The following is a 12,772-nucleotide window of genomic DNA, read 5'->3' as shown; positions in this document are numbered from 1 at the left end:
CTGTTCTCTGCTTATGATCGTGTTTCCTTTCTTGCTCTTCGCGGTAGAACTGCTCTCGTCTCTGTCTATATTTTTCCTGATTCTTTCATCTCTCAATCCTTTTTCCTTTTCCTTCTCTTTCCTTTTTGAATCGTCTGGCTCTCCCTTTTGTCTCACGTCCTCAATGCCTTTACCATAGAATTTCAATAGCATCTGACCTCCCATCCATTTGTTCTGTACGAATGCTATCTCATCAGTTCTGTCCTCATCTCCTTTCCATCTCTTTCCCTCTGTATCTAGAGATGTACTGGCTTGTGCCTGGTCTCCTTTTCCTTTCTTGTGTCTCTCCTTGTCCCTCAGGATGTTGGAGGTGATATCTCTGTCTCTATCCGTCCCTGGGTTTTCATCACTACTTTGCGTAGGTGACTCATATGCCGGGTTGCTATATCCCATAGCTGCTTTAAGATCCCTCAATGGGTATAATCCTTCGTCTTTACTGGCTTCGCTTTTCGTTTCAGCCAGGGCAGGTGGCACAGAAGGCGTTTCACCTCCCTCTGTGCATATGTTAAGAATCCAATCTAACGGTGGCTTCTCCTACTTTTCCTCTTGGTACATCTTCCAAAGTTCTAAACTGGCTAGGCGTTTGTCTAACTTTTTGCCAGTGTATGTGGCATGCAAATATGTCATCATGTGTTGCAGGATCATTTTAGATAGTGATCCGCCCTGGGGCCATGGCATAAACATTGTGTGGGCGGTTCCTTTAACCCATTCTGCATTGTACTTTTTCAGTTTAGGTGCATGTTTTGGCAACTGTTTGCACAAGTGTACTAACGGTGTAACGTCATCCATGTTTAAATCTGTTTATCTTCTCCTCATATAACACTGAGATGGAGATGTGAGATGGATGGGGATGCAGATTAATACTCTTGCATCAAATCAATAATGACAACTCGATAGCTTGGCAAAGGGAGTCTGTTTAATGACAAGTACAGAAAACTGGGATTTCATGAATATCAGCAATCGCTCGATCTTCCTTCTTGCTTCAACTCCAAATAATTTCAGAAAAAACACATCATTTATACTAAAAACTCGTTATCACTGACGTGTAACTCTTAAAACCTCGCCTGCAATTCTATTGGTTCTAGGAAGGTAACTTTAATATAGGTGATATATCTGTATAATGTAACGGGAGTGGGGATTGGATAAACACTGTCAGGTGGGGCATCTAAGCCCTTCCTTCAAAATGGCTACTGTAAACGTCACTAAAAGTATGACGTCTCATTGGTCCTACTATCTATAGGACCCTAGATTACTTGGTCCACTATGATTGGGTTGGCAACAACCACACTCATACTTTTCCACTTGCTTAGCAGCGTGCAGAATAGCCAGCCAGGTGCAGGAAGTTCGTCTGCACCCCCAGCTTCCCTCCAATTATTGCTACAATCAATGATCACCTCAGTGGTAATGTGTCAATTATTTATTTGTGGTTGGCCTCGAGACTGCTTCTTGGTGTGGGAAAATTAAGACATCTGTGCATGGCACAAGTCCATGCGTAGGTGTGAATGTTTCATCCCTTCTCACTAGTCTGGTCACGTGATTCCGACTCATAGAATTGTCTTATTCTTCATGCAATTTGTGTATTTGATTCAATTCTGCCAGCCATCTGCCATCTGTGGCTTATCTTGACCATTCTGAACAGGATACTCTGTTCTTCTTTTCATAAATTCTATCTACTGTTGGTCTATTTCAGCCGATACGACCTTGGCTTCTTGGCACGATTTGCCTTCATCTGAGTTTCTCTCTGTCTTTAATTCTCGATTTGTTCGCTGCAAAGCTCTCCTCTTGAGACCTTTAGTAACCTTTGGTTGATTCTGCTCTTGTGCATAGTGGAAGTATACTTATATAAAGTGTTCCTTTTGAGGTAGATATGTATAGGTGGTGCTTGCCGCAATCTATCTTACTACTAAGCATAAGCAAGCCTCACGATTTCTGTGCTTCTTGAAGTTCCTTGCATATGTACACGTTTAATCTAACTGTGCATGTGGTATAATTTCTGATATCTTTGACATTGATTATTTCACTTTAGGCTCATGATGTCACTTATCCATGGTGTTTCATCTCTTTTCATCATTCTCAGGTCATTATATCTTCTATATGTGAGTCAGTCCGGGTTCTTGTGACGTCACCATTCGTCATCCTTCAGTATCTTTTTAGCTTCTTCAGGGATTGCATTCTGACAATCTTCACTCTGTCTCAGTTGTTGATATGGTTTTCTCAATGGGTACCTTACTGTCCAGGTTTTCTTAGGTGTCGGTACTTCAACAGGTGCTGTTCTTCTGATAGGTACTGGACCGAGCCCCACTGCGGCTCTTTGCTGGTTTATTTGCTCATCATACGTCACATATTTCGGCATGAACGTTCCTGGTTGTCAGAATTCCTCTTCACTGGTTGACCCCGTAGTGTAGAAGAAGAATTCTTCCCACCAATGTATCCCTCTGAACGGTAATAACTCACATACAGAGGGATCAATTAATTGAAAGACGTTTTCAAGGATATTTAGAATTCCCTCAGAGACCACGTAGCTGTTTAGCGATATACCAGATATCGAGTTGATTGGCCTCAATCTCGCAGGCTTCGGGAGACAATGGAAGTATTCTGCAAAAGATAAACCTCTCTAGTTACTTAATCCTTTTCTTTTCTCTACAATGAACAATCGGATAAGTAGAAAAGACACAAAGACTCTTACCAGAAGGAATCCAGGGTTTAGCTCTTCGTGGAAAATGTTCGTGATGTAAGAAAACGGCACAGCCGATGCTGTCCCGCGATGCAGCGGAGGCTGTCCCGCGGTGAGGATGAAGCAGTCCCGCGGTGCAGCGGAGGCTGTCCCGCGGCGCAGCCGATGCTGTCCCGCGATGCAGCGGAGGCTGTCCCGCGGCGAGGATGAAGCAGTCCCGCGGTGCAGCGGATGCTGTCCCTCGGCGCAGTCTATGATTACCAAAAGCAGTCCTTTTAACAGTCCGGGTCAATCCAAGCGAGCAAAGTTAAACACAAGGAAAATACGAAAACCAATTCCAAAATCAGAAGGCACGGGTCAAAATACCGGGAGATCACTGAATTCCAAAACAGACTAGGACAATCCACAAGCAAGGTCGTTATGAAGGCAAAGGTTCAGGTAATTAGATAAACTAGATGCAAGAGAAACAAGACGTAGCTCCGAGAAAACTAAATCAGAAGCACTGAGCAAGCCAAGGAGCGGAGTTATATATCCAGTGTCACGTGATCACCGCCGTGAACGGAAGCGTACGTTGCGTCTTCTTAGCAACGTATCACTAAGTCTCCATGGTAACCTCCAGCCACCTCGGAGGCCCGTAGATCGGGATCTTCCTTTCTGTGACCCATAACGTGAAACCCGATTGAGTACCGTGTTCTTTGTGGGGACACGAAAAATACGTGTCCCATTCCGGGAACCTGAGCGCATAACAGTACCCTCTCCCAAAGATGGGCCCCGTCTTCTCGAGGCCCAAAACTCAGATATCAACTGAGGAGCATGGATATGACCAACAGGTTCCCATGTCCTATCCTCCGGACCATAACCCTTCCAGTCTACATAATACATCCTGACACCCCTGGAAACCTTGGTGTCCAGGATCCTGTGGACTTCATACTCCTCCTCACCTTGCACAGACAGGGGAGGCGGACGGGAAGGGAGCGAGGTACCAGGATGAAAGGCCTTGAGAAGGGACACATGGAAAACAGGGTGTACTCTCCATTTGGCAGGGAGAGACAGTCGTACAACGACAGGGTTTATTACTGCTGTGATAACGAATGGACCGACGTACCGCGGGAGAAGAGCACGTCTACCAGGGATACGCAAATTCTTAGTAGAGAGCCAAACTTGACCCCCAACCACATACTTAGGAGACGTAGAGCGACGGGCATCAGCGTATTGTTTGGCAGTAGAGTGAGCATTGTTCAAGTGTAACTTAACCTGTGACTGTATCGAAGCAAGTTGCCGAATGCAAGAGGAGGCTGCAGGGTGGCGAGCAGGTAAGACCGGAGAAAGAGGCATTGACCTGGGGTGTCTGCCGTATAAAGCAAAAAACGGCGAAGAACATGTAGAGGTATGGAGAGAATTATTATATGCGAACTCTGCCATAGGAAGCAAGGATAACCAGGTGTCCTGGTACTGATGAGTAAGACATCTAAGGAACTGTTCCATTGTTGAGTTGAGGCGTTCAGTCTGTCCGTCCGTTTGAGGATGGTACGAGCTGGAGTACCGATCATCAATACCAAAAGAAGCAGTAAGAGATTTCCAAAAACGAGAAGTGAATTGCGAGCCCCTATCAGTAATGATAATGAAAGGGAGACCAAAGGAGCGAAACACATGTTTAAGAAACAGATCCGCCAATATAGGAGCAGTAGGAAGTCCTTGACAAGGTACAAACAAAGCCAGTTTAGTAAAGTAGTCAATGACCACCCAAATGGTATTAAAGCCCGAGACAGGGGGCAAATCCACCACGAAATCCATGGAAATCATATGCCATGGATAATCAGGAACAGGCATAGACTGAAGTAAGCCGACAGGTTTGGAACGAGGACTTTTACATTGTGCACAAACGTAACAACAAGCAACATGTTTAGTAACATCTTTAGCCATAGAGGGCCACCAGCACCACCGCTGTAATAGATCGATGGTTTTCTTAATACCCGGGTGTGCTGATAGCATCGAATCATGACACCACTTGATGGCCTTCGTACGCATATCCTCGTCTGGAAGAAACAGAAGACCCTTGATATGAGGTAACCCTTGTATGACTTCAATGTCGAGTCTAGTGATTTCCCCAGGATTATCTCTCGCCCAATCTTGTAATCCACCCCTCAAGGTGGGTTGTAACGTACAAGCGCATATCACTTGGTGAGGTAATAGCGGACGACCATCCGTACTTGGAGAAGACGACTCGCCATGAATGCGTGAAAGTGCATCGGCCTTCGTGTTTAACGAACCCGGCCGGTAGGTAATGGTGAAATTAAACATAGAAAAGAATTCATGCCACCTAGCATGCCGAGCAGTGGAACACTTAACGGACTGTAAAGCCATTAGATTCTCATGGTCGGAATAAACCTGAACAGGGAATGCTGTACCCAATAAGTGATGACGCCAGGTCAAAAAAGAATCCCGAACTGCTAACAACTCTCTTTCCGTTATGGTATAATTCCGCTCGTAGGAAGTCAATTTCCTTGAATGAAAAGCTACCGGATGCAACCCCTTGGTTTCAGGACACTCCTGAGACAATATGGCACCAAGAGCAATGTCTGAAGCGTCGGCCTCTACTATGAAAGGCAGATTGGGATTTGGGTGTTGAAGTACCGGAGCACTGGTGAAAGCTGTCTTGAGAGTCCAAAAAGCCTGTTCACACACATGGTCCCAAATGAAAGCCATTTTGCTGCTCGTCAAAGATGTCAAAGGAGCGACCAGAGTGGAGAAATCCTTAACAAACCGCCTGTAAAAGTTTGCAAAACCCAAGAAAGATTGCAAGGCTTTCAAAGAGTTGGGCGAAGGCCATTCCAGGACTACCTTGACCTTGGACTGGCTCATTTGGATTCCTTTGCTGGTTATCTCATAACCCAAAAATTCCACTTCCGAAGCATGGAAAACACACTTCTCTAGCTTAGCAAACAGATTGTTCTCACGCAATCTGTGTAATACACGGGAAACGTGTTTAACATGTAATTCGTAGGATTCGGAGTATATTAATATGTCGTCCAAGTAGACTATAAGGAACTGGTCCATCATGTCATGAAAAACATCGTTGATGAAATATTGAAATGTGGCGGGAGCGTTACAAAGCCCAAACGGCATGACTCTGTATTCAAACAAGCCATACCTGGTTTTAAAGGCTGTTTTCCACTCGTCTCCACTACGAATTCTTACTAAGTTGTAAGCACCGCGTAGGTCTAATTTGGTGAATATAACAGAAGAACCCAACTGATCCAGAAGCACTGAGATGAGAGGAATAGGATATTGGTTCCGAACAGTAATGGAATTGAGAGCCCTATAATCAATACACGGCCGGAGATCCCCTTCTTTTTTAGGCACAAAGAATAAAGGAGAGGCCGCAGGTGAACGAGAAGGGCGAATGAACCCAGTTTTCAACGCCTGATCAATGTAATCCTTTAGAATGAGGTCTTCCTTATGGGTTAATGAATATATTCTACCGGAGGGTAGTTTACCCCCCGGAACCAAATCAATAGGACAGTCGTATGGTCTGTGTGGAGGCAAAACCAAAGCACCTCCTTCGTCAAACACATCTTTGTATGTCGAATATTCATTAGGCAATACACTGGTGAGAACTGCTCCGACAGTAGGAGCGATATCAAAAAGAGAACGACACGGACTACTCACTGGGAGTTTGTCCTTCCAACATCGGCTCTCGCAGAACTCTGACATAAGTTCTATATTGCCCGAGTGCCAATCAATGATAGGGTTGTGCAACCGTAACCAAGGAAGACCCAATATGAGCCGGAACTGAGGTGCAGAGATAAGATCAAAAAAGATGATTTCGGAATGCCCCTTTAAGGTTTCCATTTTCAGATTCTCTGTCTGGTGGATGACCATTCCAGAAACCAAGGAAGAACCATCAACAGCATTAACCAAAACGGGATTTGCTTTATCAATGGTAGGAAGACCCAGATTCTTGGCGTATAAAGAATCGATGTAGTTACCTGTAGCGCCAGAATCTATGATTGCTGTGGCTTGAACTATCTTGTCATGTGGTAACCTGAAGATTACCGCTATTTCAATTGGTTGAATAGCTATGGAATCCTTGGATACGTAATTGCTCGGCAACTGGACTCCTTTCATTGCCGAGCTCTCGCGTTTCCCTGTTTCTTGGAAGGTTTCTTAGAACAAACTCTCAACAAGTGTTCCGAAGATCCACAATAGAAACATAGGTTGTTCTTCTTTCGATACTCTCTTTCTTCTGGTGAAAGAGGACCGCGAATAGCTGCCCCAATTTGCATCGGTTCGGATGTACTGGGAGAAGGTAAAGGGTTGACTTGAACTTCCGGAGTTAGACCACGTTTCTCCCCTTTTCTAGCAGCTTTCCGAGCATCTATCTGAAGAACTAGTTCCAGTAGTTCCGGAAATGACGTAGGTACTACAGGTACTATAGCAAGGGTATCTTTGAGGGATTCAGACAGGCCCTTATAGAACAATGAAGCCTTCTTATCATCAGGCCAAGCCGTCTCAGCGGCTAACTGATTGAATTTGGCTATATAAGCCAACAGTGTCATATCCCCTTGTTGCAAACTTAGTAACTCCAGTTCCATGACCTGGGCTTTATATCGAGTATCAAACACCTTCCCCATGGATTCAATCAAAGCGTCACAATCGAACAATAAGGGACTACCCTCCTCCAAAAGAGGATTAGCCCAAGCAGAGGCTGTACCCCCCAGATGGGACAACAAGAAGGCTGCTTTAGTAGCAGAATCAGGAAAAGAGCCTGGCCGACATAAGAAATGTAAACGACATTGATTCAGAAACGTTCTGAACTGTTTTGGATCCCCATGGAATCTTTCCGGGGGAGCCAATGGAAACTGGGAAGTAACATACACCGGACCGACCCCCGCCTGTGCAGGTTCAACGACCGGAGGTGTTGGTAAAACCGGTGCTGCATGAGACAAGGGTTGTATGGCTGTCTGGAGCTCTAGTATTTGTTGTTGAGTGGCGGCATGAGCGGTAGCCATATCCGATCTTAAATCCGCTACTAACTGGAGGAGGTTAGCTAGGGTCTCATTGGGGTCCATGTTTAAAGGCTTCTGATTATGTCAGAATTCCTCTTCACTGGTTGACCCCGTAGTGTAGAAGAAGAATTCTTCCCACCAATGTATCCCTCTGAACGGTAATAACTCACATACAGAGGGATCAATTAATTGAAAGACGTTTTCAAGGATATTTGGAATTCCCTCAGAGACCACGTAGCTGTTTAGCGATATACCAGATATCGAGTTGATTGGCCTCAATCTCGCAGGCTTCGGGAGACAATGGAAGTATTCTGCAAAAGATAAACCTCTCTAGTTACTTAATCCTTTTCTTTTCTCTACAATGAACAATCGGATAAGTAGAAAAGACACAAAGACTCTTACCAGAAGGAATCCAGGGTTTAGCTCTTCGTGGAAAATGTTTGTGATGTAAGAAAACGGCACAGCCGATGCTGTCCCGCGATGCAGCGGAGGCTGTCCCGCGGTGAGGATGAAGCAGTCCCGCGGTGCAGCGGAGGCTGTCCCGCGGCGCAGCCGATGCTGTCCCGCAATGCAGCGGAGGCTGTCCCGCGGCGAGGATGAAGCAGTCCCGCGGTGCAGCGGATGCTGTCCCTCGGCGCAGTCTATGATTACCAAAAGCAGTCCTTTTAACAGTCCGGGTCAATCCAAGCGAGCAAAGTTAAACACAAGGAAAATACGAAAACCAATTCCAAAATCAGAAGGCACGGGTCAAAATACCGGGATATCACTGAATTCCAAAACAGACTAGGACAATCCACAAGCAAGGTCGTTATGAAGGCAAAGGTTCAGGTAATTAGATAAACTAGATGCAAGAGAAACAAGACGTAGCTCTGAGAAAACTAAATCAGAAGCACTGAGCAAGCCAAGGAGCGGAGTTATATATCCAGTGTCACGTGATCACCGCCGTGAACGGAAGCGTACGTTGCGTCTTCTTAGCAACGTATCACTAAGTCTCCATGGTAACCTCCAGCCACCTCGGAGGCCCGTAGATCGGGATCTTCCTTTCTGTGACCCATAACGTGAAACCCGATTGAGTACCGTGTTCTTTGTGGGGACACGAAAAATACGTGTCCCATTCCGGGAACCTGAGCGCATAACACTGGTACTTCAAAATGGACGGTTGGAGTGTGAATTGTGCTTGGCACCTCCTCTACACTGTTGTTTGGTACATCTCTCATACTAGATCTCATCTGTCTCAGGTCTCATTGTATTGCTAGAGGTCACATGCATTAGGAGTTTTTCACTTTTCCTTAGTATCTACATTTTTTTTGGACACACAGTTCTTTCTTACTTGTGCAGGGTCTTTTGGTCTTGTTAGATCAACTGTGTGTCACTCTTGCTAGGGTGCTCTGATACTGATGTTTCTTCTATGTCTGTTGGAATTGCTGGGAGCCTGATTCCCCATGGGAGTCTCAGTCTGGATTGTCTCATAGTCTTGTTAGCTCCCTCACTTTTGCTTCTTATCTCAGTCTGGTAGGGTTCCTCGTTCTCACCTAATGTCTCAGGATTGCTATGGCCTCAGTCTGGTTGGTTCTCACTGTCTTGTTTATTTGTCTTGGTCTTACTGGGCATCTCAATTCCCCTGGGCCTCTTAGTCTTGCTTTGTGTCACAGTGTTTTTGTCCTTTTCAGTTATGTTGGGTCTATCAGTCTTTCTAGGTCACATGATCATGCTGGATTTCTCAGTCTTGCACAGGTCCACAACCTTGACATGCCTCTCAGTCTTGCTGAGCATCTCATTCTTGATGGATATCTCAGTGTCATGCTAGATTTGTCAGTCTTGATAGCTGTCCATGTCTTTCTGCATCTACCAGTCCTGTTGGATAAATTACATAAAATTAATTAAATCATAATTTTTTGTATTGTGTAGGAAGAGTCAGACAAATGTCAGTGTACCTAGCTCAGCCTCTTATCTGTAAAAATGAACACGACTCTTATGTTAAATATTGGCTGGCAAGATTTTATAACTGACCAATGCCTCTTTAAGTTTGGCAGAGATTGGGAAGTGCCAGTTTAAGGTTAGATGAGTGGAAGAGCACAGACCCCAAGCCAAGTAAAAGAAGTACAGTAAATAAAAATAATGATACAGTGAATGGGGGACGGAAGGGATCATTATTTGGGAGCGCGCAGACCCAGGGAGGACTTCCATGACAAAAGAATATAAGGAAGGCGGAAAAAAGTTTTGAACACTGCTATTGTGTCACCTTCATGCCCATAATGTTTATTATTTTTGTTTAAACCCCAGTGAACTTTGCTTAAGTTCACTCCATTTCTATTGGCACCAGGCAATACTGGTTGCTGCCATTTCGAAATGCACAGGTGCTTTCAATGTGCTGACTCTGGCCATTCAGCCAGATGGGGTGACTGGGGCAAGACCATCAGCTTGTTGCCAATGGAGCTCACTAGTCTAAACTGGATCACAAAATGAATAGTTAATCAACAGTAGATATTGTTATAGGCGTGGGCATCTGCGCCCCTCGCCAAGGGCGATACAACTGAAGAGACGTCTAACCGGCCATGTTTTTATCAGAGGTAATCAGTCATGTGATACCTTATGGGCATGGACAAAAAGAAAGAACCAACCCCAGGAAACAAAGCAAGCCATTTTTTAGATAAGGTGGGGGTAATGCACCGGAAGGCCTGGTAAATGCCTTTCACCATTGTGGTGTTGATCGTCTGGAGCGCATTTAAGGCGCAAATCAGGTACTCGTTTTGGAAGGGTGAGTGGTATGATGCTGGCCGTTTCCCTTGCTGACTAACAGTAATAAACCCCTTTGCTCCTCTCATTGCCTGACATTGAGACAATGATTTTTGATATTCACAGATAGGTGCTGTGACGTGGATCTGTTATGCACTTAGGTACGGCACCAGACTGTAAGCTCCCTTCTCTTGAAGACTCCAGCATGAACACCCAAGAAAGGGTAAGGAGTCCTTGTCAGAATCTCCATGGGGTTATCAGGATGTGGGGAAAGCTGATTGATGGGTGCCATTATGCATGCAGGGCCGCTCAGGAGAGCTGAGAGTTTCAATTAAAGATGCATGAGCCAAAGGATGATTTATTCAGCAACTGGGCAAATATGGGTTGGAAATTCTCTCTTTGATATGCTGTTTTAATGCTTGCTTTGGTCAGTTTCATTGCTGTGGTCTTGATGATTGTCTACTTTCTCTACAATGAAACATATCTGAAAAAATACTGCAGTGGTAATTTAAGTAAGCTGGTTTTGTGTTAAAACCCTGCAGGTCTCAGGTAAATGGGTCTAGGTACAGTCTGAATGTAAATAGACTCTGGTAGGAGGTGTTGCTCGAAAGCAGCCGCTCTATCTGTATTTCCGGTTTAGATAGGGAAAATAAAATGGGAGCAGGAAAAGAAGTAGTTTGTTGGTGGGACAGTAATGCCCAATATTTATATAGGTACAGATGGATGTTTGCAGTTTGAGTGCCCATTAGCCCTTTTTGGGACCATTCTGCGGAGTCGTTGATCAAATTCACTTCCCCCCTTGGGACTGCAAAGGAGTGGCATACAATTGTGAATAGAAAAGCAGCAAGTGAACAGGGGGCAATTCAGAACATAACTAGGAACAAACAATAGGCAAAGGGCAATTTAAAAAGGTGAAAGCCCCTATTAAGGGCTAAACCGTGCATTATATACTCACAAATGTTGACAAAATTACTTGTGATTTCTTAGATGCTTAGCACTTCCTGACAAGACTTAATAAGTATACCCCATTCCCCATGGATGGAACTTTTAATCTGAACAAGTTGGGTGCACTCCAACGAGCCTTAGAGGAACAGATGGGGAAATAAGTCTGTAACAATGAGGGGCATTTGTGACATGGCTAAAGGAAGTGGCAGCCAGACATAATGACAGTAAGGTGAGAGGACTCAAGAGAAATCAACGACAGACTGCGAGGACAGATGAAATACCTGAGGGCAAGTGAAGCATCTAAGAAATCTATGCACCTGTGCCCCTAGATAGCTGAAGGTAAAACGGAAACTGAAACAGGTGCGGGCAGCAGAGGTGGCCCAGCCCCATGTGGCAACACAGTTCCAGACCCCAGAGACCACTGCACCCACACTGCCTGAACCGAGCAACTTGGGCGCCCAAAGGAGATCCCATTGCTTAATGCACCTCCCTCTAATACTCTGTCTGTGATGAGGGGAGGGATGATGTATGGCAGGGTTAAAGTATTCTGCATCTTTCCCCGTAAACTTTGCATCTGCAGAGACATTCATTTACCCTCGAAGGTCTCCTTCTGTGGTCCTGGACTGCCACGCAGTGGTTCACAACCACTACTAGCACTGCTAAGGGTGTAGTCTGCCACACTATGCACACTTCCTTTAGATGTGCCTGTACATTGGGTGTGTGTGCGTTGACAATGCACCTTCCCCACAAAAGGGATAGGCAAGATTTTACCAAGCCCATGGGCGGGATGCTATTGGGACTGGGTAACACACAGAGAAGTGTGGGAAGTGCAACCATTTGACAGCACAGCCAGATACCTGACCTCCACCCCAGGGATAACCCCTGACGTGTGGCTAGGAATTGGCTCAACTTAGAATTTGTGGCCCATTTAACCACCCCAGTTGCAATATCTTAATAAATTAGGAAAAGGTCAAATGTTGTTAGTGGAAAATATGATTTGTTAGGATGATAAGGCAACTAGGATATCATTGGCAGGCAGGCTGTTGTTCTATGTTGAGGGCCGATGTGTGGATGCCCACTACAGATTTACATTTTTTCATATGCATAGCGGATAGGCAGTTCAATGCTTATTGGCCGGCGGTAGAGAGGAACTCGGTGCATGTTCAGATAGATTTTTGAAAGAGTAGTCTATGATGGTGCCCAGAAGATTTAAAGACTTAGAGAAACTAATACCAGAGGGTAAGACGATTACTGATTTTCAGAAGAGCTTGCAGGTCTTAGAAGTCGTTTTTGATTAACAGGAAAAAAGAATTTGAAATAGCTCAATGTACAGCCTCTGTCGGTACACCTGCCGGCATCTTGTTTGTAA

Source organism: Ambystoma mexicanum, chromosome 2p, assembly GCF_040938575.1.
Source record: "Ambystoma mexicanum isolate Mex_15411 chromosome 2p, UKY_AmexF1_1, whole genome shotgun sequence".
NCBI classification, from domain to species: domain Eukaryota; kingdom Metazoa; phylum Chordata; class Amphibia; order Caudata; family Ambystomatidae; genus Ambystoma; species Ambystoma mexicanum.
The sequence above is the reverse complement of the archived record's forward strand: the minus strand, read 5'-3'. Positions refer to the sequence as shown.